General features: G+C 44.2%; 1 pseudogene; it reads left to right on the plus strand.

Annotated features, from left to right (window-relative positions):
* The first annotated feature begins 314 nt into the window (after positions 1–314).
* On the plus strand, positions 315–433 carry LOC124557356 (annotated as a pseudogene).
* Positions 434–16,253: the final 15,820 nt, after the last annotated feature.

Raw genomic sequence — 16,253 nt, forward strand, 5'->3', positions numbered from 1 at the left:
CTGCTCGCCTACAGGTTTTGGACCCAGAATTTTTATATCGATTTTGCGTCCCTTCTTCTCACTGTTTTCTAATGTCTCTTTTCCTGTTCAAAATAAATGTTTCTGATCCATAGCGGTATTCTAGTTTAATTACTGCACAGTAATGTCTTAATTTCTTGTTGTAGATGGATTGGGTAAGTCAGTATGTAGTTTCCATCTTTTGCCATCTAATTTCGTTTCATTTTGTTTCGATTCCAATTTTCTGATTGGTTTCACTGAAATTATATTAATATTATCATTACCATTATTATTTATATGAATTATGTATTGTAAATGCCAAAGGCCTTGCCGCAGCGGTAACACTGGTTCCCGTCAGATCACCTAAGTTAAGCGCTGTCGGGCTTGGCTAGCACGTGGATGAGTCACCATCCGGGTCTACCGAGTGCTGTTGGCAAGCGGGGTGCACTCAGCCTCTTTGAGGCCCATTAAGGGGCTACTTGATTGAGAAGTAGCGACACCGGTCACGAAAACTGACAACGGTCGGAAGTGCTGACCACATGCCTCTCCGTATCCACATCGGGTGATGCCTAAGGCCTGAGGACGACATGGCGGCCGGTTGATACCGTTGGGACTTCAAGGCCTGTTCGGACGGTGTTTCTCTGTTTTACGTATATTCGTCTTGGATTTCTCTCCGAAAATAGCATAGCCAATAGCAACATTACAAAACTATTTTTCGTATGTGGTTCCGTTAAATAGATTCTTTTAGTCCACACAAATGAGGGGGGGGGATGCAGGGGGGAGGGGCACGGACGTCTGGCGGCGGCTTTAAGGGTACGTGGCGCGGGCAGAACGTGGGCAAAGCACACTGGAGATGCGTTATCAGGAGGAGCGAGACGGCCGTGCTACAGAATAGTGCAAATTATTCCGTCTTCAGACAATGGTTCTCTCTATATCTTGCAACTCTTAGGTATTCACCAGCAAAGAAGATAATGGATGCTTCCGTTATGGTTGGAAAAGAAGAAGAAGTATAGCATACTAAACATCTATGTCGACCATTTCCAGATTAGTTACAGTACGTCTTGCGACACTACGAGGGTTAATTTAAAATTATTAATAAAATTGGGCTCGGTTTCTGTTCGCCTAGGGGGCAGATTTATGTACCTGAAACGCGTCACTTTAATTTACAATAAAACTGTAGAATGGTCACAGACAACCGGTCAGAATTCCACTAACTGCTGTGTTGGAATATAGATGCAGGATTTAAAACACTAACTCAACTACAAGTGATTACAGATTTCACAAATCAAATTTATTGGCCAATCAGCACACTCTTCTTGTCTCTCGTGATCAACACAAGCTATCGTGCAGCATTAAATAATATGACTCGAGCCAGAGATGGTGAGTAACAACGCACTATGAGATTAATAAAAAAATGAAGTAGCCGAAAAAACGCCAGTCTGTTTTCACAGCTACAGCTTACGATAAAAAACCCTAGCTGAAACCGACACAACGATTAATTGTCCTGTAGTTTAATTGAATATGAAATTAAAATAAAGCTTCCACTAACTGTTGCAGCACATTACAAAAGTATGAGAATCCAAACTGAGTCCAAATAATTCTACATCCTGCGATTGTCTCAGAAACTAAATCGAAAACTGCACAAAATTCGTCAGAGTCCACACGGAACGCGAAATATTTTTAAACACCTAAGTCACGGCTCCACAGCTCACACCAACGGACAGACCTCAAAAACCGAACAGATCTATCTCAAAAACCACACAGTCCTACCACGAGGCTGCCACAACCAGACCAACGCGAGGCTACGACGGTCGGACAGACAGAGAGACGGCGAGGAACCTGGCCGGAAACCTTTCAGAGCCTTGGTCACCCACTCCAGAAACACCCCTCCTCTAACTCTTAGCGTCTATAACCCGCGAGAGGTGCAGCCAGTGACGTCACACAGGTTCCTCACGTGATCACCAGCCTAAATTTACAACTTTTTATACATAACTGAAATTCCAATTGCGCCAATAGCTGCGCGCTAAGATTCCACTGCAAAAACAAATATCATAATAATTTCTTAGCACTACAGTTTGCTAGTAAATTAGGCTTTAATTATTCACAATTAGAGCTTTCAGCGGAGAAAATTGTTTGTGCTGTAAGCATATTTGTTTTCTAGTTTACAATTACAGATGCTTTATAATTCTCATCAAATTCCGTCTCCCCTTTTCACTGCTGTAATCATAATGTACGTATCCTTAAGTAAATTGAAACTATGAACAAAACTGTGTAATTTAACATTCAATAGTAAAACCGCTCAATAAAAAAATATTCTTACAGTCTAAATAGTTTGTGCAGATCCTACGCAGAAAAGCCAAAGAAACTGGCACACTTGCCTAATATCCTGTAGGGTCCTCTTCAGGCAGAAGTTCCGCAACACGATGTTGCATGGACTCGACTGATGTCTGAAGAAGTGCTGGAGGGAATTGACACCATGAGTTCTCCAGGGCTTTCCATAAATCCGTAAGAGTACGAGGAGCTGGAGATCTCTTCTGAACAGCACGTTGCAAGGCATTCCAGATATGCTCAGTAATGTACACTACGTGATCAAAAGTATCCGGGCACCTGGCTGAAAATGACTTACAAGTTCGCGGCGCCCTTCATCGGTAATGCTGGATGGATAGGGTGTGTGCGTGCTGTGTGCTGGCGCAGGAGGAACTGGCCGCGGTTCGCGAGCAGCTGAGCGTGCTGTTGGCCACGGTCAGCCGCCTTCAGGCTGTTGCCTCGAGGTGCAGCGACGGCGGAGGGCCTGGCGCGCCGCTTGAGACAGACACCTCAAGTGTCGCTTGCCGCGTCCGCTGACTCAGCCGGCGAGGCACCTTCTAGTGTACACGGCGCGTTGGGGCCGCCCTCACCTCAGGGTGAGTGGCGCACTGCAACGCGTTCGCGTCGCTCGAGGCGGAGGGTCAGTGTGGAGGCTGACCGGCTGGCCTCACCCGTTCATCCTGTCAGTGGGCAGGTGGCCGCTCCTTCAACAGCGCTCGAACAGGCACACAGGGGCAAAGGCTTTCTGGTTATTGGGAGCTCCAACGTTAGACGGGTGATTGGAGCCCCTTAGGGAAATAGCGTACAGGGCTGGTTAGAATTCCAACGTGCACTCGGTTTTTCTGCCGGGGGGCCTCATCCAAGATGTGGAGGCGGCCTTGCCTGTGGCTATCGAGCGTATGGGGTGCAGTCGCCTGCAAGTAGTTGCTCACGTCGGTACCAGTGATGCCTGCCGCTTGGGTTCTGAGGTGATCCTCAGTTCGTACAGGCGGCTGGCGGATTTGGTGAAGACCGCTGGCCTCGCACGCGGGGTGCAAGCAGAGCTCTCTATTTGCAGCATCGTTCCCAGAGTGGATTGGGGTCCTATGGTTTGGAGCCGAGTGGAGGGTCTCAACCAGAGGCTTCGTCGACTCTGTAACGGTCTTGCTGCAGATTTCGAGACTTGACACTATTGGGTGGGGAATTGTAGGACGCCCCTAGATAGGTCAGGGGTGCACTACACAAAGGAAGCGGCTACTCGGGTGGCAGAGTACTTGTGGTGTGCACATGGGTTTGTTTTAGGCTAGGCAGTTGTGCGAGGTGTCCTGATGAACACTCACCAGTCGACGTGCAGGCAGGGAAATCAGGACGCGCTCAGTGTAAAGACACTTCAGTTATCAAGATATTAGCAGTAAATTTTCAGAGCGTTCGGAATAAAGTTCCTGAATTTACTTCACTCCAGAAATCATGTGGCGCGCAAATTATTCTCGGGACTGAGACCTGGCTGAACCCTAAGATAGGAAGTTCTGAAATATTTAGTGAGGGTTGGAACGTGTATCGGAAAGACAGATTAGGCACCGTAGGAGGTGGTGTCTGCATTGCAGTTGACAAAAATATTGTGTCTACTGAGGTCGAAGTAGAGTGTGATTGTGAAGTTATCTGGACACGTTTAACAGGGCTAGGAGAAATAAAGTTAATTGTTGGGTGTTATTACCGGCCACCAGGATCCACCGTGACAGTTCTAGAATCATTCAAAGGGAGTCTACACTCTGTATCGCAGAAGTACCCGGATCATGCTATATTAGTCGGAGGCGACTTCAACCTACCTAGGTTTATGTCTATGGATTCATTACAGGTGGTACAGACAAGCCGTCGTGTGAATTACTTTTGAACACATTATCCGAAAACTGTCTTGAGCAGCTAAATCGACAGCCAACACGTAATGGAAATATTTTAGATCTGGTAGCCACGAACAGACCATACATCATCGACGGTGTCAGTGTTGAGACTGGGATTAGTGATCATGTTGTCATTAAGACTATGGTTACTAAAGTTAAAAAGTCGGTCAAGAAGGCTAGGAGAGTATTTTTACTAGAAAGAGCAGATAAGCAGTTGTTAGCATCCCACTTAGTAGATGAATCGGCTTCATTTACTTCCGGTACGATGGATGTGGAAGAATTATGGGCAAATTTGAAACACATTGTAAATCACGCATTGGAGAAGTATGTGCCGAAAAAGTGGGTTACGGATGGAAAAGACCCACCGTGGTTTAACAGCGCAATTCGGAGAATGCTCAGGAAGCAAAGACAGTTGCACTCGCGGTACAAGAAAGATGGGGATAATGAGGACAGGCAAAAGTTAGTAGAGATTTGTGCTGCTGTAAAAAGAGCGATGCGCGAAGCATTCAGCCACTACCACCGTCTCTGCCTCGTGGTGACTGGGTGTTGTGTGCTGTCCTTAGGTTAGTTAGGTTTAAGTAGTTCTAAGTTCTAGGGACTGATGACCATAGATGTTAAGTCCCATAGTGCTCAGAGCCATTTAAACCATTTTGGACCACTACCACCGTCATACCTTAGCAAGAGATCTTGCTGAAAACCCAAGGAAATTCTGGTCTTACGTAAAATCGGTAAGCGGGTCGAAGGCTTCCATCCAGTCACTCACTGATCAGTCTGGCCTGGCAACGGAAGACAGCAAAACGAAAGCTGAAATTTTTAATTTAGCATTTGAGAAATCTTTCACGCAGGAGGATCGTACAAACATACCGCTGTTTGAGTCTCGTACAGATTCCCGTATGGAGGACATAGACATCCCTGGGCTTGTGAAGCAGCTGAATGGGTTGAAAATAAATAAATCCTGATGGGATTCCAATTCGGTTTTACAGAGAGGACACTACTGCATTGGCTCCTTACTTAGGACGGATCCTCAAAATTACAGACCAATATCCTTAACATCAGTTTGTTGCAGGATTCTCGAACATATTCTCAGTTCGAACATAATGAATTTCCTTGAGACAGAGAAGTTGCTGTCCATGCATCAGCACGGCTTTAGAAAGCATCGCTCCTGCGAAACGCAACTCGCCCTTTTTTCACATGATGTCTTGCGAACCATGGATGAGGGGAATCAGACGGATGCCATATTCCTTGACTTCCTGAAAGCGTTTGACTCGGTGCCCCATTGCAGACTCCTAACTAAGGTACTAGCATATGGGATTGGTTCCCAAATATGTGAGTGGCTCGAAGACTTCTTAAGTAACAGAACCTCGATGGTGAGTGTTCATCGGAGGTGAGGGTATCATCTGGAGTGCCCCAGGGAAGTGTGGCAGGTCTGATGTTGTTTTCTATCTACATAAATGATCTTTTGGATAGGGTGGATAGCAACGTGCGGCTGTTTGCTAATGATGCTGTGGTGTACGGGAAGGTGTCGTCGTTGAGTGACTGTAGGAGGATACAAGATGACTTGGACAGGATTTGTGATTGGTGTAAAGAATGGCAGCTAACTCTAAATATAGATAAATGTAAATTAATGCAGATGAATAGGAAACAGAATCCCATAATGTTTGAATACTCCATTAGTAATGTAGCGCTTGACACAGTCACGTCGATTAAATGTTTGGGCGTAACAATGCAGAGCGATATGAAGTGGGACAAGCATGTAATGGCAGTTGTGGGGAAGGCGGATAGTCGTCTTCGATTCATTGGTAGAATTTTGGGAAGATGTGGTTCATCTGTAAAGGAGACCGCTTATAAAACACTAATACGACCTATTCTTGCGTACTGCTCGAGCGTTTGGGATCCCTATCAGGTCGGATTGAGGGAGGACATAGAAGCAATTCAGAGGCGTATTGCTGGATTCGTTACTGGTAGGTCTGATCATCACGCGACTGTTACGGAAATGCTTCAGGAACTCGGGTGGGAGTCTCTGGAGGAAAGGAGGCGTTCTTTTCGTGAATCGCTACTGAGGAAATTTAGAAACCAGCATTTCAGGCAGACTGCAATACAATTTTACTGCCGCCACCTTATATTTCGCGGAAAGACCACAAAGATAAGATTAGGGCTCGTACAGAGGCATATAGGCAGTCATTTTTCCCTCGTTCTGATTGGGAGTGGAACAGGGAGAGAGGATGCTAGTTGTGGTACGAGGTACCCTCCGCCACGCACCGTATGGTGGATTGCGGAGTATGTATGTAGATCTAGATGTAAATGAATTCAATATGATGTTGACCTACCCTTAGCTTTGAAGACAGTTTCCCCTTTCACAGGCACACGTTCAGTCAGGTGCTTGAAGTACTCTTGGGGAATGGCAGCCCATTCTTCACGGAATGCTGCACTGAGGAAATGTATCGATGTCGGTCGGTGAGGCCTGGCACGAAGTCGGCGTTCCAAAACATCGCAAAGGTGTTCTGTTGGATTCAGGTCAGGATTTTGTGCAGGCCAGTCCATTACAGGGATGTTACTGTCGTGTAACCTCTCCGCCACGGGCCGTGCGTTATGAACAGGTGCTCGATCGTGTTGAAAGATGCAGTCGCCATCCCCGAGTTGCTCTTCAGCAGTGGGAAGCAAGAAGGTGCTTAAAACATCAGTGTAGCTGTGCTGTGATAGTGCCACGCAAAACAACAAGGGGTGCAAGCCCCCTTCATGAAAAACGCGACCACACCATAACACCACCGCCTACGAATTTTACTGTTGGCACTACACACGCTGGCAGATGATGTTCACCAGGCATTCGCCATACCCACACCCTGCCATCGGATCGCCACATTGTGTACCGTGATTCGCCACTCCACACAACGTTTTTCCACTGTTCAATCGTCCAATGTTTACTCTCCTTACACCAAGCGAGGCGTTGTTTAACATTTACTGGCGTGATGTGTGGCTTATGAGCAGCCGCTCGACCATGAAATCCAAGTTTTCTCACCTCCTGCCTAACTGCCATAGTACTTTCAGTCGATCCTGATGCTGTTTGGAATTCCTGTGTGATGGTCTGGATAGATGTCTGCCTATTACACATTACGACCCTCTTCAACTGTCGGCGGTCTCTGTCAGTCAACAGACGAGGTCGGCCTGTACGCTTTTGTGCTGTACGTATCCCTTTACGTTCCCACTTCACTATCACATCGCAAACACTGGACCTGGGAATGTCTAGAAGTGTGGAAATGTCGCGTACAGATGTATGATACAAGTGACACCCAATCACCTGACCACTTTCGAAGTACGTGAGTTCCGCGGAGCGCCCCATTTTGTTCTGTCACGATGTCTAATGACTACTGAGATCGCCGATAAGGAGTACCTGGCAGTAAGGCGCAGCACAATGCACCTGATATGAAAACCGTATGTTTTTGGGGAGTGTTCTGATAGTTTTGATCACATAGTGTGTATGTCTGGGGAGTTTGTTGGCCAGGGGTAGTGTTTATACTCAGAAGAATGTATCTGGAGCCACTCTGAAGCAATTCTGGATGTGTGAGGTGTCGCATTGTCCTGCTGGAATTGCCCATGTCCGTCGGAAAGCTCAATGGACATGAATGGATGCAGGTGATCAGACAGGATACTTACTTACGTGTCACCTGTCACAGTTGTATCTAGATATATCATGGGTCCCATATAGCTCCAGCTGCACTCGGCCCACACCATTACAGAACCTCCACCAGCTTGAACAGTCCGCTGCTGACATGCAGGGTCCATGGATTTATGAGGTTGTCTCCATAAACATACACATCCATCCGCTCGATACAATTTTAACCGAGACTCGTCGGACCAGGCAACGTGTTTCCAGGTATCAACAGTCCAGTGTCGGTGTTAACGTGGCCAGACGGAGCGTAAAGCTTTGTGTCGTGCAGTCATCAAAGATACACGAGTGGGCCTTCGACTCGGAAAGGCCATATCGATGATGTTTCGTTGAATGGTTCGCACGCTGACACTTGTTGATGGCCCAGCATTGAAATCTGCAGCAATTTGCGGAATGGTTGCACTTCTGTCACATTGAACGATTCTCTTCAGTCGTCGTTGGTCTCCCTATTGCAGGATCTTTTTTCGGCCTCAGTCGTGTCAGAGATTTGATGTTTTACCACATTCCTGATATTCACCGCACACTCGTGAAATGGTCGTACTGAAAAATCCCCACTTCATTGCTACCTCGGAGATGCTGTGTCCCATCGCTCGTGTACTGACTGTAGCACCACTTTCAGAGTCACTTAAATCACGATAACCTGCCATTATAGCAGCATAATCGGTCTAACAACTGTGCTAGACACTTTTCTTATATCGGCTGTTGCCAACTGCAGTGCCGTAATCTGCTCGTTTGCATGTCTCTGCATTTGGATACGCATGCCTATACGTTTCTTAGTAGTATCCGCTGCCAACACATACTGTCATCCTGTCAGTGTGTAAGTCTTCATACATAAGATGTGATGAAATTAATTAATTTCCAGTTAAATCGATTCTCTCGCATTAATTATTAGAGTTACGGGTCATATGATTATCTCATCAAAGGCAACAACTGGATCACTCAACCTCTTTGCTGGAGGGATTACATCACAAGTTTTAAGTCGTAAAGTGCTTACTATCTACGTAAGCCTATTTGTCTCTTTAACTTCTTTTATGTAAATCCTTAAGTGTGTACTTAGACCCACTTTCATGTGATACCTCTTGTGTACGTAATATGTTTTGCGTTGCGCGTGGGCAGATGATTAGAAAGCAGTTGAGACTTTCCAACAGCCAGTGGCCGCTGACGTCACGGTCTCGTGAAAAGCCTACACGTGGTCCGCGCTCCGCTCAGCGGAAGCGAGGCGTTGAATGGTGGTAACGCATCCCCAGCACTACGTCCGACAGGCGAGAGGCTCCAAGCCGTCCCGTGCAAGCCGCGCCCACGATCCAGACTTAGCGCTCGATCAGTACACGCCGATATGATTTGTGTGTTGCAGTCTGAAACGTGTTTTCGTACTGTGTTAGACAGTCAAATGGTTCAAATGGCTCTGAGCAGCATGGGACTTACCTGCTGAGGTCATCAGTCCCCTAGAACTTAGAACTACTTAAACCTAACTAACCTAAGGACATCACACACATCCATGCCCGAGGCAGGATTCGAACCTGCGACCGTAGCGGTCACGCGGTTCAAGACTGTAGCGCCCAGAACCGCTCGGTCACCCCGGCCGGCGACAAAGTCAAGGACATTGTTCAGAGAACAGCAGCGAACTACGGCCCCTGAATAAAATATCTAACAGTTTCTCTGCGCTATGGAAACTTCCGAACTGTGTCAACGGCTTGGACGATAAGCACACAAAAAATACCTACAAGTCCGGTATACCTTAGCGAAATACATCTGGGATGTGTTGTTAGCATTGTGGAAGCTAGTATGTTTCCAACACTGGTGATAAGTGGATGTGAATTCATCGTTGAAAGACGAGCATTTTATGGTGCTAATTTTGAATGAGCTTTGCATCAAGAACACCTTAATTCTCATACTCCATTTCGTTACCAGGAGTAACGTGTAAGGTTCCTACCTGTTTCGTGACAGATGAGGGATTGCTCCATTTGCACAAGTATAATTAAATCAGTGTCATGGGTTCTGTTAACAAACGAGCGAAGAGTAACCAGTATTATTAAGAGGGCGATCATCGGTACAATGCGCGTGTGATATTTTAACATGAAGTTACTAACTATTAACGCACAGTTGTGTTTCAATCCTTTGAATGTTGATGTTATCATTCATGTTATTTACATGTTACATAACGTTATTCCGATTTCTGACGCGACATTCTCAAGAACTCAATTAATTACCACCACAACAGCAATCTCTAAGATTTATTAGAGGATGCCTTTACATAAATTTGCTAAAATTGTCACCCATTTCTTTTCAGAACACCTTCTGCATTCAATAAACACTCACATGTACAAAATTTTATTTCGAACCATATTCGAGAAACTGGTTTTGGTGCTTCACTTATGACTGGCGTTGAAGTAAAATGTTTCTAATACGAATTAATTTCACCTGATAAACTTGTTTTTAGCTTTCCTGTAGGTCTGAAACTTACAAACTCTCTGAATTGGTAGTTACTACTAAGCTGAGTCTCATTATTCGTGAAACCGTGCAGCACCGTTGAATGAAAAACTGCAGAGCCATACTTAGACGTCTGCGCCACACGTCACTTCGGAGCGCCCCTCGGGACGTTTCTTCATCACACCATCTCGTTGTTCTATTTGTTAACAGATCGGTGACTCGAAACATTGCCTCGTTACAACTACGAAGCCTCCACATGTCTACGGCGTGTCACTTCCGTGTGCAATGGACCTAAGGTAGCACAACGAACTGGAAAGACGTTCTAAATCGAACATTAATAATAGTCTAGTAAAACGAGAGTAGTCGCCTGGAAAGGTTTTCCTGTGGACTGATCCATAGTTTGATTCAACACAGTGAGGATGAGTATGAAAGAGGTCAAGTTACATGTGTGGCTTTCATAGATCTCACAGCTGTTTATGATGCTATCAGCCACCACAAAAAAAAAATAAAAAAATAAAAAAAAAATAAAAAAAATTAGAAAAGTGCATTCAGTCACAAAGGATTACCATTTAACACAGTTCATACAATGTTTGCTTCAAACTGCGAGATACTTCGTCACCCTGCAAAACAAAAGTTGGTAGAGAATTCATAAGGGTGGCAGCTCTAAGTGAAGTGTGTTGCATCCACTTTTGTTTGACATCCACGAAAATGACCAAACAATTAGCTCTGGAACTAAATTACCTTTTATGCTGATGGTACAGCAATTGCTGCCCAAGGTAAAACCTTTGAGGAGGTGGAGTTGAAGCTGACAAGAGCTCTCGAAACCTTGGTCAAGTACCTCGATGATAATCATGCGAAGCCATATCCTGGAAAGAAACAGGTTGTGCATATCATCTTAGAAATGGGGAAACTAAAAGGGAATTGAACATCACTTGGAAAGGAGAACAAATATTCCATTACGATACTCCCAGATGCCTTGGAGTAAAGACGGACTGTTCCCTTACATTCAGCGTCCACTGCGGAGAAACAAAGTTTAAATAACTGCACGGAACATCATTCGCAAAATTATAGGAATCACCTGGGGCGCTCAATCGAAAGTGCTTCGAATTTCTACCCTGCCACCATGTTTCTCGGCAGCACAGTATTCTGCACCAGTTTGGAAAAATTCTGTACATGTTAAACGCTCTGACATAGTTTTTAACGAGACTGGACACATTGTGACACGCTGTCTACGACTCACTACTGCCAGGAAACCGCAAAAATTATGATTATAGCACCGCTAGTTATTCGCAGGAAAGCAACTTCACAAGTGGAGAGGAAGAGACAGAAAATTGATCCCAGACATCCCTTGTTTGGACACGAATCTCAGCGGCCAAAATTCGGTTGAAGAAAGAGCTTAATGCGGATAACTACAGAAATTTCGTCGTCTCCCGGAACTCGCCGCGTGTAACTTTGGCGAGGATATTTGCCCGAAGCAGACCGGAAGAATACCAATGAGGAACCAGCCACACGTTCACAGCCGCTGTATGTGACACGTAAGACGCTGATCAGACTGAGAATTGCGGTGTCACTACGCACTGTCGACCTCACGAAGTGGGGTTTCGGCAGTGATGATGTTAGTAACTAAAGGGAAGTTTGCATGGCTTTATTACTTTGGATGTTGAAATAATTCAATAACTGGACTTGGAAATTAGTGACCGGACCGGGACTTGAACCCAGATTCTCCGCTTCTCGAGAACGGTCGCCTTCCCGTTTGACTCAAATTCCCAAGTGATATGTCATCATTCTATTTTCCCGTTGCTCGCAGCCTCACTGTATTCCCGCAAGGGGGCGATTGATGGTAAGCATTCGCACTTAAATAGTCATATGCCCGTCGAGACGTACCTGTACAATAATATGTGTGGTGATTATTCTTTCGGACTTGTCCAAGAGAACAGAAACCACGAAGGGCTCAAATGGTTCAAATGGCTCTGAGCACTATGGGACTTGACATCTGTGGTCATCAGTCCCCTAGAACTTAGAACTACTTAAACCTAACTAACCTAAGGATATCACACACATCCATGCCCGAGGCAGGATTCGAACCTGCGACCGTAGCAGTCGCGCGGTTCAGAATCCACGAAGAAAATTGTGTAAACGTGTTAGGTTGCAAGGACTGCCGGATACGCGTACAGCTCTACAGAATCGACAGATAAGTTTTATCATTAACAGACGACAATCGATAGTTAGGTTTTACCTCTGACAAGATTTGTCTCTGTCGATCATACTTCAGACAGTTCGCAAGTCATATGAAAGTGCAACAATGCCCGGCTGTAGGTGGGAAAGAATGTACAAGCTTTCTTCGAAGAACGATTTTGCGGCAGCTGACGAAACACCAGTCAAAACCGTAGAATACTGGGATTTTCACAGAATATGAAGAGAATTATCTTTCTGTCTGTTCGTGTTTTATCTTCCTGTCTGTATTTTAAAATTCTTGTTGTACATACTGTATTAATCGCTGTATTTTTATTATTATTACTTTCAGTTTGTATTTTATTCCACTCTCGCTACAGTTAATTTTCCATATGTAAGTAATCTTTGTGTGTAAGTTATTAATTCTGTAGCAGTACAGTAATAATTTCATATTTTGATATGCATAAAATTTGTAAATACACGCTAAAAACTTTTTACTACCGACATGATATGTGGAAAACCGTATGTTTCGGGAGACAACGGGATGTACTGGTAAATTAGCAATTTGAGCAGAAACAGTTTTGGTAGTTGTGTCAATGAAATTTTTTTTGTGTGTTCACCAGACACTCTGAGTTGGCCTTAAAAACAACGTAAACTAGTAACAGCTTTCTGAACTCTCAGGCAATATAACTTTGCAGTCGGAGTACCACATCAATATGTACAAAAAATTCAATACCCAGAATTAGACGTTCGAACGAATCCCAACTAGGAGCACACTGTATTGCTAAAAGAATAAAGGAAGTTCAGTGGTGTACCAGAAATAAGTGATTAACATTCAAGAGAGACAAACTGCAAGTAGATCTAGCACCAGCCTCTAGTATATAACCAGCAAGGACAGGGGCGGCCAATAAAAAACCGTCAGACCAACTGTAAGTGTCACTGCAAGTGCTAATATTCATCCTCGTCACCAAAGGGAACAACAGCGGATGTGAATGAGCTCACATGGAGGCTCATCGGCAACTTTTCTTCCCTTGAACTATCCGAGGCTGGAACAAGGAAGTGAGGAAGTAACAATGGTACAGATGATGATGATATTTGGTTTGTGGGGCGCTCAACTGTGCGGTAATCAGCGCCCGTACGAAGTCCTAACATATTCTAGTGTAAGCGCAGTCTGTCAATGTCTAGGTCATTTTTGAGAAACTTTGTTGATTTTTCCAAATTTGATTCACCTCTTTTTACTAAAAGCAAACACACTTGCTCAACTGCAATGACCTGAGTGTCCTGTTGAAGCAAACCGGTCAGTAACGCAAAATTGCACCGTTTCACAAACTTCAATGTAAATAGCTTTGTAGTATTCCTTTGCGGTTTTGAAAGTGTGCGGTGAGCTGACTTCGTTGTTTTCATACTTCTTTGGTATACTTCGATTCCGAGGAAGCGAAGGATCATCAGCTTGTGAAGGTTTTTCTTTTAAACACAATTCCCAAAAGTGTTCAAAACTATCACGCCTTCCATGCAATATAAAAATCAAGCCATCATATATTTTTTCCAAATTTGCAACACTTAGATGAGGGCATTGAATTTTTTCATTGACATCCTCTACTGAGTTCATTGCATGGCAATAAAGACGTAAAAAGAAATAAGTCTTGAATTGTAACATTGTCTCAACGTAGCCTGCACATTTGTAACCTGCCTCTGTTTTGCCCTCTGCAGAAAATGTTTCAAAAATCTCTAAAAGTTCTTAAAAGTTTTTCAATATTCTCAAGACACTAGAAGCTCGCACAGTCCATCGAGTCGGGCAAAGGAGTCGTACACCAGCTTGGTCGTTAGCGCTCTCACAGCGTATGCTTCTCAAAAGTCATCCTTTTGTTGGATTCCCTTACGGTGTGTGTTAAGTGTTTGGCTACAGCCATAATATCCGTCATAGACGTAAGATGGCGGAGACTGTCTACAACTGCCAGGTCTAAACTGTGAGCAGTGCAGTGCACATAACGTGCTTTTGGTTGTATATCCAAAACTAACTTTTTTTAGTCCTTTGAACGTACCTCTCATATTGGTGGCACCATCATAGCACTGTCCTCTTAAATTATCCATTGACAAATGAAGACGAGCAAAAACGTCTTTTAAAATACTAATCAGAGTGTGTGATTCAGTGTTTAGTGTCTCGTATAAGCCAATAAAGTCTTCATTGATGATTAAGGAATCAGTGGCAGTACGAATACAATATGACACTTGTTCGTGAATCGAAGAAACAATTGTTTCGTCAACCATAACGGAAAAATGTTCAGTCTTCTTGATTGAAGCCAATACCTTTCTCAACACAGACTTTCCTAGTAGATCAATGATCTCGTTTTGATTATTGTGGAATGTCCACTTATACCCCGAACGCCCTAACCAATCTTTAAACTCAGGTATGTCATTCTTTCGGAGTTCCAACAACTGAAAAAAATTAGAGTTTACATTTTTGTGCCCTCTAACTGCTAGTCCTTGTCGGCATAGAAATTGCACGGTAGTAAAATTTGTCTCGAGAGCTAAACGGCCTTTCTTCATATCACTATCTAACTGTCCATTCAATTGGGAGGTCACACTTCGGTTAGTAATATAATTTAGTTTCAGAACACCTTCTTTACGCATAAACGTATTTTCATAAAGACAGAATTTTTCGAAAGCCTTTTTCTAGTTAGAAAACCCTATGGAAGTAAATGCATCTTCTTTTTTTGAAGAAAATTGTAATAGATTTTTAGCATCTGCCTCTTTGCAGCTTTTGCAAAAACTTTTTCGGTAGATGCTTCATATTCTAGCCATGTATATTTGATCAACCAAGACTTCTGAAATGATTCTCTTACCAGATTTTACTAGTTTCGGCTGTGAACGGTTCACGCCTGAAGAAGACGAAGCAACTGACGACACAATAATTGTTGGAGGTTGACTTGCAGTATCATCAACTTCCAAGCGCGCCTTTTTGGTAACAAATGTATCCATTGCAAACTTAAGTCACAATATTCTAAGAGACTAAAGTAAACGAATAAAATATAGTCAAACACGTCTGCAGCATGCACTGAAAGAAACTATCCACATAGAATGACTACGACAGCAGGATGGGCTTTATATAGCCGCGGTGTCGTAATGTCTCGAAGAGTCAAAGCGACGCGAGGAGGAGGGTTCCAGACGCTTCTGCTCCAGTCCTTTTGATGTCGCCGAAGCCGCAGCACTGACCCGGCGGCGCCAGACTACCCGAAGGTTCGCGCACCAGGACAAATTTTAAGTGTGCCCGCAGCACCGTAACACTATCATGATTCACACGAGTCGTTTTCAGTTAACTTGCTTACTACCGTAATAATTATTTGCTTTAACTCATTGCTGACTAATAATTTTTTTAAATTATTGGGGAGGTTCTGCCCACCAAACGAATTTTTGAGGGGCCTCGGTCCCCCTGTGGCCCCATGGAGGCGGTGAGTGTGTCCCTATCACTTGAACACCAACTGCATGCTTCAATTACAAATGTCTCCGTATTATCACAGCTGGATATGTATCTCAAGGAATGTAAAAGAAAAACATTATACCAAATACTGTTTGTTAAATCAATGATCTATTTCTCAAAACTTTTTCCACGTCAGTATGTAACTTTCACGTGATTTGTAAATAAATTCGCTGTGTGTCACTTGCCTCAAATAAATTCCCAGTGATTATATTTATATGGTAATATCATACCGTTTCACCAAGTGGCTTTCCCAGGCGAGAACCTGTATAGGTAACACACAAACCAACCTCCAACAGACTCAGGCATTGGTTCCGGCCATCAACAGGAG

The sequence above is a fragment of the Schistocerca americana genome, chromosome X (assembly GCF_021461395.2).
Source record: "Schistocerca americana isolate TAMUIC-IGC-003095 chromosome X, iqSchAmer2.1, whole genome shotgun sequence".
NCBI classification, from domain to species: Eukaryota; Metazoa; Arthropoda; class Insecta; order Orthoptera; family Acrididae; genus Schistocerca; species Schistocerca americana.